Source organism: Prionailurus viverrinus, chromosome B3, assembly GCF_022837055.1.
Source record: "Prionailurus viverrinus isolate Anna chromosome B3, UM_Priviv_1.0, whole genome shotgun sequence".
Lineage (NCBI taxonomy): Eukaryota > Metazoa > Chordata > Mammalia > Carnivora > Felidae > Prionailurus > Prionailurus viverrinus.
In genome coordinates, this window is record NC_062566.1 from 25,519,919 (window position 1) to 25,542,172 (window position 22,254).

Genomic DNA, 22,254 nt, shown 5'->3' on the forward strand with positions numbered 1-22,254 from the left:
AAGTTTGCTTTTATTTTTCAAAATTGTTTTGGCAATTTGGGGTCTTTTGCAGTTCCATACAAATTTTAGGATTTTTTTTGTTGTAGTTCTGTGAAAAATATTCCTAGTATTTTGACAGGGATTGCATTAAACGTGTAGATTGCTTTGCGTAGTATAGACATTTTAACAATTTTCTTCTTTCCACCTATGAGCATGGAATGTCTCTTTGTGTCATCTTCAATTTCTTTCATCACTGTTTTATACTTTTCAGAGTACAGGTCTGTCACCTCTTTGGTTAGATTTATTCATAGGTGTTGTATTATTTTTGGTGCAATTGTAAATGGGATCGTTTTCTTGATTTCTCTTTCTGCTGCTTCACTATTAGTGTATAGAAATGCAGATTTCTGCACATTAATTTTGTATCCTGAAACCATACTGAATTCATTTATCAGTTACAGTGTTTGTTTGTTTACCTTTAGTGTTTTCTATATATAGCATCATCTCATCTGCAAAGAATGAAAGTTTTACTTCTTCCTTATCAATTCAGATGCCTTTTACTTCTTTTTGTTGTCTAATTGTGGCTGGGACTTCCAGACTATGTTGAATAGAAGTGGTGAGAGGGGACATCCTTGTCTTATTCCCGACTTTAGGGGAAAAGCTCTCAGTTTCTTTCCATCGAGGATGGTATTGATAGTGGGTTTTTCATATATGGGCTTTATTATGTTGAGGTATATTACCTCTAAACCTACTTTGTTGAAGGCTTTTATCACGAATGTATGGTATACTGCTTTGTCAAATGCATTTTCTCCATCTATTGATAGGATCAAATGGTTCTTATCCTATCTCTTATTGATATGATGTATCATGTTAATTGATTTGTGAATACTAAACTACCCTCACTAACCAAAAATAAATCCCACATGACAGTTGTGAATGATTTTTTAAAACGTATTGTTGGATTCTATTTGCTGATATTTTGCTGAGATTTTTGCATTTATGTTCATCAGAGATAGTGGCCTGTAGTTCTCTTTTTTGTGGTGTTTTTTTGTGTGTGTGTTGTTTTTTTTTTTTGCCTGCAAGCCACCTGGTCCTGGACTTCTTTTGTGGAGACTTTTTTGATTACTGATTCAATCTCATTGCTGGTAATTAGTCTGTTCATATTTTCTATTTCTTCCTGTCTCAGTTTGGTAGGTTAAATGTTTCTAGGAATTTATCCATTTCTTCTAGGTTGTCTAATTTGTTGATATATCGTTTTTCACAATATTCTCTTACAACTGTTTGTATTTCTGTAGTGTTGGTTGTTATTTTTCCTCTTTCATGCGTAATTTTGTTTGACTCCTTTTTCTCTCTCCCTCTGTCTCTCTTTTTTTGTTGTTGATGAGTCTGGCTAGAGGCTTATCAATTTTGTCGATCTTTTCAAAGAACCAGCTCCTGGTTTCATTGATCTGTGCTATTGTTTTTTTAGTTTCTATTTATTTCTGCTCTATGCTTTTTTTAAAAAGTAATTTCCGCCCCTAACATGGGTCTCAAACTTGAATCTTTATTATTTCCTTCCTTTGTTTGTTCTTCATTTTCTAGCTTCTTTAGGTTTAAGGTAAGGTCATTCATTTGAGAATTTTCTTGCTTTTTGAAGTAGGCCTGTATTTTATAAAACTTCCCTTAGAACTGCTTTTCCTGCATCCCAAAGATTTTGCACCATGGTGTTTTCATTTTCATTTCTCTCCATGTAACTTTTTATTTCTTCTTTGATTTCTTAGTTGACCTATTTATTATTTAGTAGCATGTTATTTAACGTCCATGTATTTGTGATCGTTCCAGATTTCTTCTAAAGGTTGATTTCTAATTTTATAGCACTGTGGTCAGAAAAGATGCATGGTATAACTTCACTCTTTTTGAATTTGCTGAGGCTTATTTTTGACCTAATATGTGTTTTGTTCTGGAGAACGTTCCATGTGCACTTGAAAAGAATGTGTTTTCTGCTGTTTTAAGATGGAATGTTCTGAATATATATATTAAATCCCTCTGGTCCACTGTGTCATTCAAAGCCACTGTTGGGGAACCTGGGTGGCTCAGTCGGTTAAATGTCCGACTTTGGCTCAGGTCATGATAGCACAGTGCGTGGGTTTGAGCCCTTGTTGGGCTCTGAGCTGACAGTTCAGAGCCTGGACTCTGCTTTGGATTTTGTATCCCTCTCTCTCTGCCCCTCCTCTGCTTGTGCTCTGTCTCTCTGTCTCTCTGTCTCTCTCTGAAAAAGAAATAAACATTAAAAAAAAAGAAAACAAAACAAAAAACAAAGCCACTGTTTTCCTTGTTCATTGTTTAGATGATCTGTCTATAATATAAGTGGGGTGTTAAAGTCCCCTACTATTATTGTATTAGTATCAATTAGTTCCTTTATGTTTATTATTAACTGTTTTATGTATTTGGGTGCTTACATGTTGGATACATAAATATTTATAATTGTTATGTCTTCTTGCTGGATTGTCCCCTTTAGTATTAGTGTCCTACTTTGTCTCTTTCCATACTTTATTTTAAAGCCTATTTTGTTTGATATAAGTATTGCTACTCTGGGTTTCTTTTTACATCTATTTGCATGATAAATATTTCTCCATCCTCTCACTTTCAATCTCCAGGTGTTTTTAGGTGTAACCTGAGTCTCTTGTTGGCAACATATAGATGGGTTTCATTTTTTTATCCACTCTCATGCTATGTCTTTTGATTGGAGCATTTAGTCCATTTACGTTCAAAGCAATTATTAATAGATATGTATTTTTGCCCTTTTGTTACTTGTTCTGTGATTGTTTTTGTTTTGTAGTTTTTCTCTATTCCTTTCTTCTCTTTCTTTCATTGTTTGCTGGTTTTGTTTAGTGATACACTTGAGTTCCTTACTCTTTACTTTTTGCATATCTGTTAGTGTTTTTTAATTTCTGGTTACCATTTGGTAACCATTTGATAAACCATTTGGTTTACAGGTAACATCTTCTGTATATAGCAGTCTATATTAAGCTGATGTTCGCTTAATTTTAAACTCATCCTTTACTCTTTTCCCCTTCACATCTCATATACTTGATATCATCTTTTACATCCTTTTACTTTGTGCTTCTCTTGACTGATTTTTTAACAGATACAGCTTTTTTTTTTTTTTTTGGCTTTTGTGCTTCCTATTTTTCTTATTGTTACTTATGGTTTTTGTTAAAAAATACATTTTAAATGAAAAAACTCACTGGGAGAGCTCAGTATCAGATGATAAAAGGAAAGAGTTAATGTGAGGATAGTTTAATAGAAATTATACAATATAATATGAACAATAAAGAGAAATTTTTTTAATGTTTTTGTTTGTTTGTTTTTTGAGGGGTGGGAGGAAGGAGCAGACAGAGGGGAAAAAAGAGAATCCCAAGCAGGATTTTCACTATTAGTGCACAGCCTGATGCAGGGCTCAATCCCATGAACTGTCAGATCATGACCTAAGCTGAAATCAAGAGTCAGACACTTAACTGACTGAGCCACCCAGGCACCCCAAAATAAATTAAAAAAAAAAAATCAAGAGAGCTTCAGGAACCTGTGGAAAAATAACCCAAGGTCTTTTATCTATGTCACTGGTGTCCCAGAAGGAAAGGAAAAAGATTATGGTGCTAAAAAAACATTGGAAGAAATAATGTCTGAAATTCCCAAGTTTGGCAAAACACATAAATCCACAGATTAAATAAGTTCAGTGAACTCAACAAAGGATAAGCCTACAGATCCTAATCAATCTGATGAAAACTAAAAAGAGAAACATAGCTTAAAACCAGCCAAAGAAAAACAACACTTTTAGGGAACTGATTTGAATGACCATGAATTTCTCATCAGAAACCATGAGGCCAGTATGAAGTGGCACAGTATCTTTAAAGTACTGAAAGAAAAGAACTGTCAACCAAGAATTCTATATTCAACAAAAATGTTCTTCAGATACAAAAGTCAAAGACATTTCAGATGAAGAAGAACAACATAAAAGGTTTCCAGCAGGTATGCTATAAAAGAGCTGCTTTTTCTATTTTTCAGACAAAAAGAAATGTTATCAGATGGAATTTGGAAGATTAAAAATAAATAATGAAAAAGAGAAATGGTAAATATCTGGATAACTATAATAGACTATTCTCCTCCTCTTGAATTCTTTAAAATACGTTTGACAGCTAAAAGCAAAAATTACTGTACTGTCTGATGGAATTTTCAATGCATATAACGTAATATATAAGGTAACTATAACCTAACATGGGGGGGAGGGAGGAAAGTCACCTATTCGGTGATATGGTTTCTACATTTTACTTGAAGTGGTAAAATACTGATTCTGAGTAGACTACAAAAAGCTTAATATGTACATTGTAATCCCTAGAGCATCTACTAATTTTTTTTTTTTACAAAGACATGCAGTAAAAAAACATAATAGGTAAATTAAATGGAAAACCAAAAGATGTTCAAATGAGGAAAGAAAGAGAAAATAGGACGCAAAACAGAGGAAGCAAACAGAAAATAAATGGTAGACCTAAACTCAAACATATCAATTACATTAAATGCAAATTGTATAAACACACCATTTAAAAGAAACTGTCACAATGGATTTTAAATATCATGACCTAAATATTGGCATCTGCAACAGACTCATTTCAAAAAAATGATATAGGTGGATTAAAAGTAAAAAAGGAAGGTACCTGGGTGGCTCAGTTGGTTAAGTGTCTGACTCTTGATTTAGGCTCAGGTCATGATCTCATGGTTGTGAGGTTGAGCCCCACATCAGACTCAGTGAGGAGTGTGGAACCTGCTTGGACTCTCTCCTTCTGTCTCTCTCCCTCCCCTGCTCATGAGTTCTCTCTCTCTCAAAGTAAGTAATTTTTAAGTAAAAAGAAGGAAAAATATGAAATAAAAGCACTAATCAAAATAAAGCTGGAATGGTTATATTATCAAAGTAGACTTCAAAGTAAATTGACAGGGATAAAGAGGAACCTTATATAATGATAAAAATGTCAATTCACTAAGAAGCTATAACCACTCTTAAATGAACCTAAAAAGATAGATTCAAGATACAAGAAGCAAAAACTGACAAATCTGAAAGGAGAAATAGATAAATCTGTAAATTACAGCTGGACACTGCAATACTCCTCTCTCAGTAAACAGTGGACAAAAAAATCAGTAAGGATATAGAAGAGCCACACAATACTATCAATCGATGGAAATGGACATTCATAGAATGCTTTATTTATCCAACAACAGCAGAACATACAGTCTTTTCAAGTGTACAACATTTACCAAGATATGCCATAACCTAGATCATGAAAGAAATCTTAAGATATTTAAAAGAACAGAAATCATAATGAATGTTCTCTGACCTTAAGAAATAGAAAATAAAAGAAAGGTAACAGGAAACTCTCCAAACACTTGGAAAAGGTCTAAATAACCCTTCATTCAAAGAGGAAGATTAAAGGGAAATTAGAATTACAAAATTTCTGAATTTGTGGGATGCAGTTAAAGCAGTGCTTACAGGGAAAGTTATAGTATTAAATGTTTATATTACAAAATTAAAGTCTCAAACCAATAATCTAATAATCTAAGATTCTACCATGAAAAATTAGAATATGACAAAAATAAAACTAAAGCATGCAGAAGTAAAAAAAATAATAAAAGCTAAAGGCAGGAACATCTGAAATAGAAAAGAGGAAAACAATAAAACCTAAAGCTGATTCTTTGAAAATATTAACGATTTTATAAATTTCTAGTGAGACTGACAAAGAGAAGACACAAATTACCAGTATGAGGAATGAAAGATATCACTACAGACCTGGAAGATATTAAAACAGTATGAACAATTCTACACATTTAAATTTGACAACTTAGATAAATAGATTCCTTGAAAATCACAAGCCACGGGGCGCCTGGGTGGCGCAGTCGGTTAAGCATCCGACTTCAGCCAGGTCACCATCTCGCGGTCCGTGAGTTCGAGCCCCGCGTCAGGCTCTGGGCTGATGGCTCGGAGCCTGGAGCCTGTTTCTGATTCTGTGTCTCCCTCTCTCTCTGCCCCTCCCCCGTTCATGCTCTGTCTCTCTCTGTCCCAAAAATAAATAAAAAACGTTGAAAAAAAAATTAAAAAAAAAAAAGAAAATCACAAGCCACGAAAACTCACCTGAGATAAAAACAGATACACTAAAGAGCCCTGCAACTATAAAAGACACTGAACTTGTAGGTAAAAAGCCTTCTACAACAAAACAAAACAACTCCAGTACTAGTTGGTTTTACTCTTGATTTCTACCAAACATTTAAAGAAGAAATAATACCAGTTCTGGACAATATATTCTAGAAAGTAGAAAAGAAGGGAATACTTCCAATTGATTTTACGATACCTGCTTTATTCTGATGCCAAAACCAGGCAAAACAGCACACAATTCCCAAAATCAATTAATCAAAACTAGACCAGTATGGCTAATGAACATAAATATAAAAACTCTCAGAAAAATGTCAGCAAATCAAATCCAGTAATATATAAAAAGAATAGTGCACCCTAAACAAGTGGGGTTCACCCTAGGAATGTAAGTTCAATATTAAAAAATTAATCAATGTAACCCACCATATTAACAGCCCGAGGAAGAAAATTTGATAAAATCCAATACCTATTATAATGAAAACTCTCAGCCAACTAGGAATAGAACTTCTTTAACATGATTAAAAGTCATCTACAGAAACCTACAGCTAACATCATACTTATAGTAAAAAATCAGCTTTTCCACCCAAATAGGGAATAAGACAAAGATGCCCACTCTCACCATTCATATTCCACAATATCCTGGAAGTGCTATGTTGTATTCAGTCTGCTAAAGGCAAAAGAAAGAAATTAAAAAGCATACAGATTAGGAAGAAATAAAATTGTGCCAATCTGCAGATGACATGAAGTTGTGTACATAAAAAATACCTAAGAACCTATAAAAAACCTCTTTGAATTAATAAATGAGTATGGTAAGTTTGCAGGATACAAGGTCAACACACAAAAATTAACTGCACTTCTCTATACAAGCAATACACAAATGGAAACCAATATTTAAAAATGCCTTTAACATCTGCAAAAAGAAAGGAATAAAAATGAAATCCTAAGTGTACAAGTCTAAGAAAACAGATACAGCAACTGTATGCTAAGAACCATAAAATGCTAATGTGAGAAATCAAAGATCTAAATAAGTGGAGCGACATACTGTGTTCATTGAGTATAAGATCCAACATAGTAAAGATGTCAATTTTCTCCAAAATGATCCACAGATGTGATAGAATTCCAAACAAAATTCTGATTTTCCCACTGAACAATGTATCATGAATAGTTTTCCATATCAATATGTATTCTTCTATAACCTTACTTTAAATGGCAGTATATTTTCATTTTCTAGATTTATCCTATTATTTACCCATTCCTTTATATTTTGATGTTTAAGTTGTTTCCAGATTTCATCCAATATAGACACGCTTTAGTGAAGACACCCTCCTAACATAATCCTTGCAAACATCTTTATGTCCTAAATAGCACAGATACTTTTAATTTTAAAACCTCTGTAATAAATTGTATAAATGACCTCAGAAATTTTTTTTTTAATGTTTACTTATTTTTGAGAGATAGTGTGAGCACAAGCAGGGGAGGAGCAGAGACAGGGGGTAAGAGAGGATCTGAAGCGGGCTCTGCACTGAGGGCTTTGAGCCTGACGTGGAGCTCAAACTCGCAAACTCCAAGATCATGACCTGAGCCAAAGTCAGACACTTAACTGACTGAGCCACCCAGGCACCCAAGGAAGGTTTTTTATCTTGAAATTTTGACTGAAAATCACTTCCTCTGAAAAACTCTTTCTGATTAGTACTTCCCCACTGTTCCATCTGTGTAACTATTTGGTCTCATTAAATTACTTGTTATATGTATTGGACCATATACTCTATTACTGCATTAATAAGAAAGCAAACCTCTAGGGTATCTACTTAAAAAGTACATAATAAGTCTCAGAGGAAATCTGAGACAGGAGAAAATACACAGGGTAAAGATAAACTTATGAACTATGAAATGGCTAACAAAGTTGGCATAGAAGGATGAGGTACTGGAATTAGTAGGTAACATACTATTTTCCATGAATAGAGTATATATTCTAATAATTTTTAGATTTTCCTATTGTTCTGGCTTGTGTGCCCATTAAAAGGCAGTGGCTGCAGGGAGTCTTTGCATTGTCTGTATTATCTCTGGAATTAGTAAAAAAAGTTCAAGCTGTGGAAAATTTTGTCAAATTCTCCGTATTTCCAAAATTCCTATATACCATCTCTAGATTTCTATCATGCCTCACTTAGAAAGCATGAAATCAAAGGCTAACTGATGTCTTCTGACAGAAAAGTATAACAGTAACTCAGAAATAATGCCTGTTGGGTTTTACTCCACCTGTGAAATACATTAAGAATAAAGTCTTAAAGTATGCATTTTCAGAATCTGACATCATTCACAAGCAATTAACTAATACAAATTAAGTCCAACATTGTGCATGTTTCACTAAGAAAAAATTAATTAGTTCTGTTAATTATGAATGTCATAGGGAAACCCAGCTGTGGGCACTCTGATAGTGCTATTTATTTTTAGGAATCATTTGCTGAGAATCACCTCCTCTATGCCCCAAATATGATCTTAAAACATGGCAGCCCCTGGTATTGCTCATTTCCTGCAAATATTAACCAAATATGCTATATCAGGAGCATATTTTACATAACTACACGTCAGACTAAATCTGAGCCAAGAATGGGAATGAATGTTACTCATATCTGATTTATATTTGGCAAAAACAGATATCAAAAGCTCCTGGTTTGAATGTCTACATACTATTTCCATGGCAACTGCCTAAACACTTTCCTCATAACACACAGCCATCCTAATTCTTTACATCCCATTATTTTTTCTACTCTCAGGGGAAAGCCTAATTTATTCCCCAGGGGTTGGGGGGGAGGGGAGATCAATGATCTTCTTAATCAGTGGCATTTGAAGAGTAGGTGGCACAGTTCTTTTTATGGAAAAGCAATTTCCACCAATGCTCTTGCTATGCGATAGAAGACTGAGGGAGAATAATAGTAGTACTTATTTTAAGGAAAGAGTGAGTACAAGTTGCAATGAAAAATCCTTCATAAGAGATGAGAATGTACGTTAGAAGCCCACAGATGGTTGGCCAAAATGATCACATGCAACTCCAACTCCTCTTCTCCATGTGTGGAGTATCATGGAAACTCTTTTATGGGGAAGTGATCTTTCATTCCTACAGAGTTTTGACAGATTTTGGAAAAATTCCTCTGCTGCTTTCTTTATGTGATAGAGATTGTACAAAATGGCCAGCAAGCAGAGGCAAGAGAAAGACTACCCACTTTAATGCAGATCAAATGACAGCTAAGAGGAAAGATAAAAGGGAACCACATCAGGTTCCTTCACTCTGTCTATTCTTTGAGCTTTAGGTAATTATCACAGATTCAAATGGCAGCAGATGGAAGACATCCCATATTGGATTTTATCTGACTATCAGATTAACAGCAATTTCTCAAAGTCCTCAAAGGGACAGTGAATCAATTAACATCCCTCAGTGGACTCAGAGCTCAGCGGGCTAGCAAAGGAAGCCTATTCAGGATGAATGTAAGTAGATATTAACTACTCTCCTTCTCTGGACACCAACCAGTGTGATAACACTTATCAATGTTTTGTTATTGTTTTTACATGATTCCCTCAAGGGACCTATATAACGCCCCTCAAGTCTAACATAGTTAAATGAAGCTTTATTTATTCATAATGTATATACATTTCCTATAACACATAATGCTTCTCAAATGATGCTGTTTTCCAATAATTCCCTCTACCATTTTGATATTTCCATTCTTGGGGCAGTCTTCTTACTTCCTCTACATCTATAAGGTGAATTTCTTACCATCTCCTCTCTTTAATTTACCTCTGAGGCCCACATCAAGGCAAGAGCTAATACCCTTTTATTTTTGGTTTTGTTTTTAAGTGTTCAGTACTATTTATTGAAAAGATTAATCTTTCTTCCTGGATTGTTTCCACACCTTTGTCGAAAAATCCACCACATATGTATAGATCTATTTCTGAACTGCTTATTCTTTCCCATGGATCTATGTGTTTTTTCTTTTAATAATCATATAATAATATACTGTTTGATTACCTTAGTTTTACACTAAATCTTGATATCAAGTAGTCTGAGTCCTTCAATTGTTTCTACTCAAAACTGTTTGGGCTTTTCTTGTTCCTTTGCCTGTCCAAATAAATTTTAGAATCAGCTTGTCTATTGCTACAAAATGTTTCCTGCTGGGATTTTGATAGGGTTTTCATTCAATTTATAGAACAATTTGGGAGAATCAACATCTCAACAATATTGACTCTTTCAATAGTTGAGCACAGTATCCCTCTCCATAAATAAAATCTTCTTTGATTTCTTTAATCAGGGCTTTGTAGGTTTTCAGCACACAGACACTGAATATTTTTCATTTGATTTATACATATTTCATATTTTATAGTACCATTATAAATGGTGTTTTCTAAAATTTAAACTTCCAATTGTTAATTACTAGTATATAGAAATATGATTTATTTTTAAATCTTTTTCTTTTAATGTTTATTTTCGAGACACACACACACACACACACACACACACAGCATGAGCAAGGGAGGGGCAGAGAGAGAGACAGAAACAGAATTCGTAGCAGGCTTCAGGCTCTGAGCTGTCAACACCAGAGCCCAACGTGGGGTTCAAACTCATAAGCTGTGAGATCATGACCTGAGCTGAAATCAGACACTTAACCAACTGAGCCACCCAGGAGCCCCTGATTTATTTTTATATAATGACTTTGTATCCCATGACTTTGGTAAATTTACTTATTAATAGTAAAAACAGATTTTGGGGGGTAGAGTCTTCAGGATTTTCTACATAGAAAATTATTTCATTATTTTATTTGCAAATATATTTATTTCTTCCTGTTCAATCTGTCTTAATTTTCTTTTTCTTCCCTTATAGAACTGGCTATGACCTCTAGTACAATGTTGACATTCTTGCCTTGTTTCCATATTAGGAGGAAAACATTCCATTTTCCATCATTAAGTATGATATTAGCTATAGGATATTTATATTTTCCCTTTACCAGGTTGAGGAAATTCCTTCTATTTCTAGTTTGTTGAGAGTTCTCTATCATGAATTGATGCAATATCTAACTACTGAGATAATCATGTATTTTTTTTTCCTTTTTGTTGATATGTGAATTGCACGGATTTGTTTTTGAAGATTAAAACTGTCTATTCCTGAAATAAGGCCTACTTAATCATAATTTATGACTTCTACCTTTTGCTATTTTTTATTTGCTAATATTTTGTTAAAGATTTTTGAGCCTGTGTCTATAGTTTCCAATTTTGTAGTTTCTTTAGGTTGTTTTGATATCATGACAACACTGACTTAGTAAAGAAGTCTATTTTACTTTTTTATTTCCTTGCCATTTGTGTAGAATTGATATTATTTCTTCCTTAAATGTTTGGTAGGATTTGCCAATAAAGGCATCTGGGCTTACAGTTTTCTTTGCACTGAGTGGGAAGTTTTAAACCTCAAATTCAATGTCTTTAATTATACAGGACTATTCAAGTCACCTGTCTTTTCTTAAGACCTTTGGTAGTTTGGGTCATTCAAAAACTTTTTCCATTTAAGCTTTTTAATTTATAGGCCCAAAGTTTTGTCCATATTTTCTCTTGATGGATATTTAAATTTTTTCTGCCTTTTGGCTACTGTGGGTAGTATTGCTATGAACATTTGTATACACATTGTTGAAACCCTGTTTTCAATTATTTTGAGTATACATCTAGAAGTGAGATTGCTGGGTTATCTGATAATTCCAGGCTTAACTTTTTGAGGGACCACCTAACTTTCACAGCAGCTGAAACATTTCACATTCCCACCTGCAATGTATGAAGGTTCCAATGTCCTCACATCGTTGCCAACAATGCCATTTTCCGTTTTTTGTTTTGTTTTTTTTTTTTTTTTTAACCTCGGACACATGCCTGATGATTTGGGGATGGTGTACATAAGAGTCCAAGAGTCCTAGCGATTTTCCATTCTTGATGGATGGGCAGTGGGTAGAAAAGAAATGCTATTTAAGAAATCTATCTGGAAATGAAGATAGTGACTGTATTTCTCCCATTTTGCATCTAAGCAAAGCATCTGTGTGTTGTTTCCTTTTAAACTTTCCTCATATGAAACTTACCTGCCAGTTATACAATGGCCCATTATATACCATCAGATGCTACAGTAGCAGAATGTTCTATGTTTTCCTCCCTTTCTATACGCCAAACCATCAGAAGGACACAAAAGCTGGGCCTGATTCCAAGAAGAATGATTTCTTAGGGATCAATAGTTTCCTTCCATTTTTACAATTTGGCAATTTTAGATAAGCTTTCCTGTGACTGTGTGCCAAAACGGTTAATCTTTAAAATATATAAGCCAGAATGATAATACCATTTTCTCTCCTCCATTATTCAGTTGCTACTACATGGGGACAACTACTTCAGAATTAAAGTTATCAGAAGGATTGAAAATAACTAGCTCGTCTGTTAGAAGCATTCTTACAGATTTCCAGTTTTTCACTATTATAAGAGCATGGTAGGTGACTTTTCCTTCTAGTAACAGAAACATGGGGGTTCTCTGCGTCTATTATGCTCTTCAATTGCCTCCTATGTTTCGTGGTGTTCCAGCTGAGTGTCATTAACTTAAAATATTTACTGCTAATTACAGCTGGCACAATGAATCCAAGGACAAAAATATGTTCTCAACACCTACAGTAATCTTCACAATTCCTGCAGATTCCTCTCTCTCCCTCCATCATTCCATGCCCACGGCCAGGCCTTTGGTGAAAGGACTTCTAAACTCTTCTCAAAGTTCAGATAAACATCCTCTTCCTGGGTCATCTTGTCACAGTGTTTTCAGAGGCCACCTCTTCCCACACAGCACCACTGGCTTACTACATAGCATCATTATCTTCTTGCCAATAATACACGTCTAGAGGAAGAATTGCTACCACATGATACAGTCATTTCTTGCTCATTTGACTATACTAGAGAATATTTCTAATTTCAGTGGTAAAAAATTGTAAAAATCTAATGTTACAGAAGATGTAAGTCCACAAGAATAACTGTTTTCCCAACACATCTTTAAAGATATATTTGAAAAGGTGCACCTGGCTGGTTCCGTCGGTAGAGCATGCGACTCTTGATCTTGGGGTTGTAGGTTCAAGCCCCACAGTGGGTTAGACATTACTTAAAAATAAAATCTTAAGGGGCACCTGGGTGGTCAGTTGGTTAAGCATCCGACTTTGGCTCAGGTCATGATCTTGCAGTTCATGGGTTTGAGTCCCACATCGGACTCTGCACTGACAGTGTGGAGCCTGCTTGGGATTCTCTCTCTCTCTCTCTCTCTCTCTCTCTCTCTCTCTCTCTCTCTGTGTGTGTCCCCTCACTCATGTGCGTGTGTGCTCTCTCTCAGAAAAAAATAAAATAAAATTTTAAAAAATATGTATTTTTAAATATTTAAATTTATTTTATATTTAAATTATAAATTAAATTATTTATTAAATTATAAATTAAATAAATTAAATTATTTAATTTATATTAAATAAATTTAAATATTTAAATACATATTTTAAAAATATGTATGGGTGTGTGTGTATATACACACACACACACATATATACACACACATGCATATATATATGTATATATACATCATTATGTAGCTTTTCATATATATATGTGTGTGTGTGTGTGTATATATATATATATATGAAAAGCTACATAATGATGGAATTACATTCTTCCAAAACATAATACAGATTTACTAAGATGACAGCAGCACTTTGGGTAGCAAGAAGAGAACAAAGCCACAACCACAAATCTCCACAACTGCCTAGAGTATACTATCTACTCCACTGTGTTTTATTTTAATTTGAACTTATGTGAAAAAATACAATAAACATCACGCATCAATGAAAGATGCAAAACTGTATCAATGAAAGATGCAAAAGTGCAAATGCAAAATGTCATCATTTACACTGCATATTGTTTGTGAATACACACATAAGAATATATTTCACGAACCTCGTAGAACATTTTCTCTGGAAGAAGGAGGATAGGAATGAGATTGGAGAGTGATATAAAGAGGGTCTCAAGTGTTCCTAAATTGTTTTATTTCTTTAGCAAGAATGACAGAATGTTAGCATTCATTTAATTATTGGCGATGAGAGAACAGGTGCTTGTTAGATGATTCTAAATTTTTCTTAATTCTTGGAAATTTTCATAATAAAAAAATTGTTAAAAGAAATAACACCTGGTTATGTTGTAGCTTGGAAGTAAAGCAGAATTATAAACAAAGAAAACATGAGGAAGAACCTTCTTTCTTGGAGTAACATCTGGCCAAAATAACATTTTATATATTTTAGTATATAGTTTGAGAGAATACTTGAAGTGATACTGTAATTTCTGAGTAATTTTGGGGCAAGTACATTTGTTTCCAAGGGCTTCCATTTCCTTTTATGTTAAGCAAGGACACTGAAATAAAATATCTCAGATAACCTCTTCAACTTTAAAAGTCTGTGACTTTTCCCCCCCTAGAAAAGGTAAGTATATCTTGGCACATGTTATTCCCTTTGCCTATAATTCTTTTTCTCTAGCTTGTTCCCTGGCAGTAAAGTCCTATGTTATCCAGTAACAATTATGTTAATACTTCTGTGCTTTGGGAAACCTTCCCTCACTCTTCCCAGGTAGGAAAAGCACTGTCACAATTCTCGGTCATATTTCCATTAACCACTTGATACACTGCTACATCTCTTTATATGTTTGCCTGCCCTGCTAGATAGTGAGCCTCTGAGGACAGGACTTATACTATATACCCCTCTTTATGTATCCCTTGTATCTTCCACAGTGACATGCTTACAGCCAAGAGAGGCTATATATACAAACCACTTGATACTATGTTAGCACAAAATAGTTTTAAAAATTTTTACCTATTGCAAATATTATTTTTCCCAAGTAAATATCTGATTAATGAATGAGCTAGTAATACGAAATGGCATGAAGTAAATGTGTGATGAATGAATGAATCAGTAATACAAAATGGCATGAAGTTCACTCCATTATTCAGGTATGTTGATAGTCCCACAAGAAGGTAGGGGTGTAACCCAGAAGATCTCTCACTCCACAGGATCATTTTGAATTTTACAGCCTCAGTTTAGAAAGCCAGAATGTAACAACTTTTGTTTTATTTTTGTTTTTCCTCCTAACACACAGCTTCCTTTTCCGGGGAGGTGAAACACTCTTCTTACTTAAGCAAAATCTCAGAAAATTAAGATTCACTAAACCTTGGACTGAAAAATGGCTATAAATGAGTAAAACATTTGATTATATATGTTTGCGTATCATGCAATTGCTGAAACATTCACTCAACCCGTCCTCAAATGGGGACTGGCTATAATTCTTATGGTGGAGGGGGACAGAGGGACAGTGATAATGGGGAGGAGAGAAAGAACTTGGTAGAAAATGGCAAACCATACATGAAAAATCTTGCTGGGATTTGAGGAACTGAGTTAAACCTATACATTCATTTGGGGAAAACTGGTTATATTTAATATGCTGAGTCTTGGTGATAGGCTTAATCGTCTTAAACCCTGATCATAGGTTACCATACTTAGTTTTCTACACTTAGAATAAGAATCTACATTTAGAATAAGAATCTATATGAAGGGACTATATACAAATTTAACAGAAAATTTATGCCATTAAGATAAATTGGTCTCTGGATTCATTACTATTTTAGTCTTTATTTTATTTTATTTTATTTTATTTTTTTAGTCTTTAGTGATAGTATCAGTTTCTGAGACTGAAAACCAATGAAGAACTTCTGGTGATAAAGAGAAAAGAAAAAGGCAAAGAAGACTTCAAGGGAGAACAGCTGACCAGGGAGGTCAGTTTTGCATTTTCCCCCACTCATATCTACTATCTTTCTCTGTCCTCTAAGTCTCGATCTCAAATAAAATGTGGGTCTACTGAGATCATCTTGAAGTAACTTAGCCTTCATTTAGGAATGGATTATCGTTTTTATTACATAATACCTAACACTTTTAAAATATAATCAAAATAATGATAAATTCCTGACAAAATAAAATTGTTGCTGCAAAAGAAACATCATATGTGCCTCAAGGGAGCTGAGATGAGGATGCTGCTAATAAGAACTTGTTATCTACTGCTGCACAAAGAAGCAACCGCAACACGTGGTAGTGAACATTTGTAAACCAAAACACATCTCTGATGAAGAGCTCCAGCTGTGAAGTCAGACAGAACTGGCTCTACCTCCAACTAGTAAACTTGATGTGGGGCAATTTACTTAACTTCTCCAAGAACGTGTTTCCTCATATGTAAAATGGAGCTATCTAATAATAAGACCCACATCAAATACAGTTGTGAAACTTGAGAATGCATATTAATCACTAATCCCAATGTTTGGCATATGATGATCACTCAATACACATTAATTACTGTTATTTTTTTAAGTTTTATTTTATTATTTATTTTGAGAGAGACAGAGAGACAGAGAGAGTGCATGCACACACACGAGTAGGGAAGAAGCAGAGACAGGGGTAGAGAGAATCCTAAGCAGGCTCCGTGCTGTCAGCACAGAGTCTGACATGGGGCTGGATCTCACAAACCACGAGATCATGACCTGAGCTGAAATCAAGAGTCAGATACTCGGGGCGCCTGGGTGGCTCAGTCAGTTAAACATCTGACTTCAGCTCAGGTCATGATCTCGCTGGGTTTGTGAGTTCGAGCCCCGTGTCAGGCTCTGTGCTGACAGCTCAGAGCCTGAAGCCTCCTTCAGATTCTGTGTCTCCTCCTCTCTCTGCTCCTCCCATGCTCATGCTCTGTCTCTCAATAATAAATAAACATTAAAAAAAAATTAAAAAAACAAAAAAAGAGTCAGATGCTCAACCAACTGAGCCTCCCAGGTGCCCCACTGTTATTTTTAATTCCTTTTTGTCTGGGGAAATTGTACACAGGCCTCCCTCCATAAGGACAGTTTTGCAAACAAAGGTGCTGTAGAGGATGTTCTAAAGGTCTACCAAGCTTTATAAATTTAAGATTCTAGATGGATATATTGTTTAGAGTAGTGTTGCTATCTGCAAGAACATATCCCCTACCCTAAGAACCATAATTTTAAGTTCATAAAATGAATTTAGATAAAACTGGGTGTTTGATTCTACTTTTAACCTAGCTGGAATGTCTTTTAAATTTTAGCCTCTTCAACGTGGCCATGATAGTTTGCACCATTAGAAATCTGGATTTCAAATTTGTAAATTAGAAATCCAGTTATTCACACAATTAGAAATCGAATTCCATTCCCTATTCAAATGCCATAGATTTGGGATTTTGGAGGCACTCAGCTTGAGTGCGGCCAGCAAAATTAAATATGTAAATACAGCTGATCTTTTTAAATTCTATATACATCATGGATGTGAGTTACGTGGCCTCTGAACTGGGCTATTTGGGAGAATCAGTGCAGTTCTTTTATTTTGTAGTGAGGTCAAGTTGTATTCCAGTTTGCTTCTTGATGACATTATAACCCACCACCACCGCCAAAAAAAAAAGGAAAAAATTGTAGTGAAAAAAGTAGAAATTAATGATTGGAAATACCTAGTATCTATAGATTTCAATGATCCCATTACTGGTTACCAAAAATACTGAAAGAAGGATTTAATGGAATTAAGAGTTTGATAAGGAGTGGTAAAGGTACCAGTAAAAATTTTGACAATACTGTTTTTTTTTAATGTTTAATGTATTAATCTCATTAATAAAACTGTTGGCTATATAAGATTATAGAATCAGACATAATTAAATGGGGAAAGAAAACTTGTGATGACAGAAATTTGATGACTTTCTATGTATTATCTTCCCTGCATAAGTTAACACTCAGTACTTTAATTTCTGCTGTGTTTCAAAAGTTGCTTTCTTCAACTTTATTTTTTAATGGTTGAGAAATATAAAGAATTTACTGGACATTTAGAAAGGGCTAAATGCTGCTACGTGGGTGGTTGTGGCAAGAATACAGAAAAGTTCTAACTAGAGGTTTAAACCAGCAATTGGAAAAGTTTTTTAAAAAATCAATGTTCAGGCATTTTTTAAAATCAAGGTTAATGTTAGCATAGGAAAGAATAATGAGAACATCGTTCTTGTTAAATTCTTCCAAATTTTTCTTAATTCTTGGAAATTTTCATAATAAAATTGTTAAAAGAAATAAAAATAACACCCGGTTATGTTGTAGCTTAGAAGTAAAGCAGAATTATAAACAAAGAAAACATGAGGAACAACCTTCTTTCTTGGAGTAATGTCTGACCAAAATAACACTTTATAAATGTTAGTATATAGCTGAAAGAATATATTTATCCTGGGTTACATTTCTCAGTTTGAATAGTTCTCTTGAAACAGGCCTTGTATTCCTTAGAATTATTAGGACTAGCAATTGATACTGTATTTGATTGATTTTTCACATCTGCACTTTACTAGAGGGACTTAGTTTTAGTCAATTGTACCCATTCACTACCAAGATATTTTGACTCAAATAAACAAATGATTATCCATCAAAATCAAAGTAGTACACTTCCAATGAATTACAGTTCTAAATGTTCACTAGGATGCTTTTTAAAAATTAGCAAACATTTGAATCTTACAAAACTCACTGAAACAATTATGGCTGAAGATCAAGGAGATTTAAGAAGACTGACAAGGAATCTTAAGTCTTTCTACAGTTGCTTTCCACTCTACTTAAAATGTAATAGTCCTTGTAATTTCACAAGAAGAAATAAATTTATAATTTTTTCCAGTTTTTTTCCTTCTTTTCTACTCTGGATTCTTGTTTCTTTTTTTGTTTGTTTGTTTTTACAACTCTAAATTCCTGAGAAGGATGGGCAAAGGAGAGAAAAATGATTAAATAAAAAGAAGATGTCAGATATGAAGGCAAAAAGATCAAGAGATCAGACACCAAGTAAGGAAACTAAAAATAACATGAAATAAAGTTCAGAAAATAAGACTAAAAAACCTCTGCATATGTGATAGCATGCTACCACTTAATGTTGCCTGAGCTGTTTCTGTGAAAGGAAAAGTATTTGGTCAAGAATGGACCTATAAATATACTAGTACTATGCTATATTTCTACTCAAATAAGCTTATTTGTTTCTAAGTTAAGAAGTTCATAACCTGGGGGAAAAAAACAATTCTTTTGAGCAATATCAAGGCCAAACATTAAGGGCCAAAACAAAGACCTGACTATGCTAAATAAGTCATAAAATTATCAGCTTTATCTATACTTTGGTATTTGTAAGGTAAATATTTAAATTTAAAAAGAAATCCTTTCAAGTTCTATAAAAATTCTTGGTGGAAGTGTAACACTATATGAAAATTCTGGTTACCGTTTAAATTTGCAGTTCTTCATCCATTATGGTGACAAAGGTGGTTTTAGCAGCTATCATTACACTCATTTACAGTTTCAAAGTGCTTTGGGTCCTTCCAGGATGAATGTACTTTCTTCCTTGCCTCTCATTCCTTAACTTATTTTCAGAAGACAGCAATGTTTACTGCAAGAGAGAAAAATAAAGTAAAGCTAAATTGGAGAATAAACTAGTTTTAAATATACTAGACATTTTTCTTTCCTTTAAGATATTCTTAATTTCACCCTCAGTCAACGGTTATAATTAGTCTTATTCATTTAAGAAGTAACTTCCTTACTTAGGTGGAGGCATGGACAGAATCCTATACCCTCAATAACAATCTATGTCATACCTAAGACCCAAGTAATTTATAAGACTCAAACTAGCACTGATGTACTTGAAACTTTCTAGGATTTCATGTGATTGTCTTTGAACACCTGTTTTGAGCTATGTAAGAGCCAAATGTAAGAGCATTAATTGAATGAGAAATATTAAACCCAACTTCATCTTTATAAGAACCCAATTCTAAAAGTATCAATGTCTAATTCTGATACAGCCTTTGTAAAATATGAAAGTAAGTATCTCCAAATGCAAAAATGTTTCTAGCTACTTTGCAGTTTACTTTAGGCTCAAGTATGAAATATATTTATAATTTGGCATACAGGAAATCACCTAAAATTAAATGAATAAATTCCTATCTATTTCTGACTCTGGAGCACCAATTATATGTATTTTCAAACTGACACAACCTCTAATTTGTTTTCTATATAACACCAAATATAAGGAAAATAACTCTAAGAGTTAAGTAGAAAGAGAAAGATAAATGTAATTACTTTTAAATGATTCCTGATTGTGATTACATAATACAGAATTGAACCTTTCAATAAATGCTTAGAACAGAAAGGTATTTTGAAACAGGAGTTTTCATCTGTGCACCATATCAAACAATATCAAACTCCAACACAGTTGGATTATCCATGATCAAAGGACTACCCAATGTTCTCACAGTGCTTATATCTCCTCTTCATGTGGTACAAAATAACATTAAGCAGTGTGTAGGAGAAATATTACCAAGAATATATATATGTGTATATATATATGTAACCAATATGCAGATGAAATAATGATGCCCAGGATAACACACACAATGGCAAAATTACTCCATCTTCTTTCCATTATTAAATGAGTCTTTTGAGAAGAAAAATGCAATTTATGCCAATTTTAACTGTGAAATCTGAAGATGGGAAAAAACTGAACACATGGGTATACAAATATTGGTAACCTAGAAAAGTACATCGTAATAGAAAAGTGATTTTCCAAGGGTAGGTGTTTGGCCAGTGGCAAAACTGAAATGAACACCTAAATTTCCTCACTCTCTCCTAAAGCAGTGTTCTACTATCCTTCTATAATCCATCTGCATTCTTGTCCTCTCGGCCCCCTTAGTTATTTTTTCTGAATCATTTATTCTTGGACTTGTAGGTATTCTATCATAATATAGCCATTAACACTTATCCAACAATGTCCTCCATCCTAGAATAAATCCCTTAGGCCTTACAGTCATTACTTCTAAGAGACAAAGAGACATAAACAGTGTTTAATCAAATCTTAACAGTTTATATGTGCAATCTGTAGACAGGATAGAGTTGGGTCTTATATTTTTATCCAGTCTGAAAATCTCTGACTCCTAATTGGAGAGTTTAGTTTATCAACATGTAATGTGATTATTGAAATGACTGAGTTCAAAGCTACCAATTTCTATTTCTATTCTTCTCTGCTTTTTGTTTTGTTCCTGTCCTACCTTTTCCTGCCTCAATTTCAGTTAATCAAATATTTGTAATGTTTTACTTTAATTGCTCTATAATTCTTTGTACTGGGGGAGGGTGACACTAAGAATTATAATATGCACCCTCAAATTTCCACAGTTTAAAGCTAATACTGAATATCATGCAAAGCATAAGAAACCTGTAGTAGTATAATTCCATTTACTACAAACCCTTTTTGTTAATGGTTATCATATTATTCTACTTATATTATAAACCCATAATAAAATGGTTTTAACTTTTAAGAAGTCAGTTAAAAAAAAAAAGAAGTCAGCTTTCTTTTAAAAACAGTAATGGAAGAAAAAATAAGATATTTTTTCATATTTATCATTCTTTGTGGTCTTCAGTTCTCCTGTAGAACAGACTTTCCATTTGATATCACTGCACTTCAGCTTAAAAACTTTCTTTAATTATTTCTTACACAGCAAGTCTGCTGACAATGAATCATCTAATTTTTTTGAATCACCTTCATTTTTGAATAACATTTATGTTAAGTATAGCATTCTGCGTTGAAAGGTTTTCTTTCTTGCTTACAGCTCTTTCAAGATAATCATTCCATAGTTTTTTTGGCTTCCATTATTCTGATAAGTCAGTAGTCATTAATATTATTGTTTCTTTTGTTTTCAAGATTTTCTCTTTATCTTTGGTTTTCAGGAGTGTAACCATATTATGTGTCTAGATTTAATTTTCATTTACTTTGGGTGGGGGGAACGTTTACTGAACTTCTTGGCTCTGCAAATTAGTGTTCTGTTAAATTTGAGAAATTTTCAGTCTATTTATTGTTTAAAATTTCTGTTCCATCTTCTCTCTTTTCCATGTTGGTTTTCAATATACATAAGGTTGACTGCTTATAATCCCACTGGTCACCAAGGTTCTGTTTGGTTGGGTTTTTTTGTTTCTTTTGTTTTGTTCTGTTTTA

The 22,254-nt window shown here is 33.8% G+C and overlaps 1 protein-coding gene across 7 annotated transcripts in view; it reads right to left on the reverse strand.

The window, feature by feature from the left end:
• The window catches only part of PEAK1 (pseudopodium enriched atypical kinase 1), a 316,915-nt gene that overhangs the window by 141,277 nt on the left and 153,384 nt on the right, over positions 1-22,254 (reverse strand). For 6 of the 7 annotated variants that reach the window (XR_007153014.1, XM_047862945.1, XM_047862942.1 and 3 more), the window contains one exon: positions 19,498-19,662. The exons of the other annotated variant lie outside the window; for it this stretch is intronic. The gene's annotated coding sequence lies outside the window, so the exon portion shown is untranslated. The remainder of the gene's footprint in view (positions 1-19,497; positions 19,663-22,254) is intronic. 7 annotated transcript variants of the gene reach the window in all.